General features: G+C 45.9%; 1 non-coding gene across 1 annotated transcript; it reads left to right on the top strand.

The window, feature by feature from the left end:
- The first annotated feature begins 1,064 nt into the window (after nt 1-1,064).
- On the top strand, nt 1,065-1,136 carry TRNAC-GCA. The gene has a single exon. It is a non-coding gene; the product is annotated as a tRNA-Cys (tRNA).
- Nucleotides 1,137-1,798: the final 662 nt, after the last annotated feature.

Consider the following 1,798-nt stretch of genomic DNA (forward strand, 5'->3'; position numbering starts at 1 on the left):
TCCAGTGGTCCTTGATTCAAATCCAAGTGGCTTCTTATAGGCCTGTTATCAGAAATAGGATTCAAACCTACTTTGTCTAAGGAAGTCTTTAATGGGAGTACACTACCACGCACGGCTTGACCATCTGGAGTAGGAAAGGAAGCCAACTCAGCATGTAACAAAGTTGGAGTCTGATTCGTCCAGCGGGAGAAGGCTGTCCTTTTCCTATCCTTCATAAACAGCCCTCTTCTTTGGATTGCACATTGCTGGGGATCTGGATAGGGGAGAAGCAGATTCTGAGGGTTAATATGACACCGTATTTTGTGTTTATTCATAGATTTTAAAGGTAGGTTAAACCTCTGTGAACGTCTGGTCTGACCTGCTGCCTAACAGTCCAGAGAATTTTACCCAGTGAGTCCTACATGGACCCCAACACCTTATGGTTGAACAAGGACAGATCACTCAGAAAGTCATTGTGTTTGGATGTAAAGATGTGAAATGCTATGGGGGGAAACCAGCCCCTATTTCAAGCTTAAATTCTGCAATTTCTACATCTAAGCATAAAGCTCAGGTCCACCCTGGCCATGAATTAAGCCCAGGCCTGCTGGATGGGAGACAAGAATTCTCCCACTGGCCCACAAGTGTGCAAAATATAAAAAGTGACCTGTGCACTATGGGCCCTACCCACTGCCACAGCCCGTCTCTGCTACAGGGCACAGGGATGTGGCTGATACTCCTGGGAGCTCTCGGCTTCTGGTCAGAATGGAGTTCTTTGGGAATTAAGTCATTATTAGTGGGTTCAAGTTACATGTGCCCTGTGCCTTTAAGGGATTGGAGTAATGGTGAAGAGGTTAAAGGGCACAGAGCTGGGTAGCAGGGTGTGGTCCCTCAATAGTTGTTCTGCTCTGGTGAGACTGAGCAGGTGTGGGGATTGTGCAAGCTGTGGTGTTTATGTGTATATATAAAATTCAATGAAACCCCATTTTCAAAACCACTCATGTCTGGAAATGTAACATGAACTCTTTGAACTAGGGTGTGTCCTTCATAATCCTCAAGATGACTAGGTCCAAGACTACATTGGCAGAGGGAGTATAGCTCAGTGGTAGCGCATTTGACTGCAGCTCAAGAGGTTGCTGGTTCAAATCCAGATACTCTCTTGGTAGTTCCCTTTTTTAATGGAAATATATTTTCATATCCATCTCCAGTATGCTCATGAGTTCCACTGCACGGCGATGCTTGAAATGAATTTAAACACTCAATGGTTTTCTCTGTAAATGTATAAAAACCTTGCAAATCTGTCCATCAGCTGAAATCACTTCCAGTCCCCTAAGTGTCTAGATTATTTTGTCATCAATTAAACAAAGGCATAATATGAATACACATTTGCAGATCCCTGTTCTCCAGGGGCTATGCTGTGCAGAAGAAGAAGAGCCACATCCAGTTGGGGTTCAGGAGTCTGATGGGCAAAGCCACCTTGGTGCAGGCTGAAGTCAGCAGCCCCTTGGCTCCTTCACACTCAGCCAGCAGCTGGGCCCCCAGGACAAGGCATGAGAAGAAGACAGTGGCTCTGAGCAGGAAAATAGCCACCAAGGAGCTGGCTAAAGCTGCCAAGATCCTCAGGAAGGCCACCATGCCCATGTCTAGGAATAATCATCAGTATGTAGTGACTTCATCAGGGACCAAAAAAGCAGAGAAAAGCCCTCAAAAGGTCTAAGCCGCCGAGCCAAGATCCCACCTAAAATCAAGACAGTAGAGAGCAAAACTAAAGCCAACTTCAAACCACCCAAAGCCAGGGCTAAGAAGGTGGCCCTGAGAAAGA

Source organism: Terrapene carolina, unplaced genomic scaffold (genome assembly GCF_002925995.2).
Source record: "Terrapene carolina triunguis isolate 2854851 unplaced genomic scaffold, T_m_triunguis-2.0 Scaffold50992, whole genome shotgun sequence".
NCBI classification, from domain to species: domain Eukaryota; kingdom Metazoa; phylum Chordata; order Testudines; family Emydidae; genus Terrapene; species Terrapene triunguis.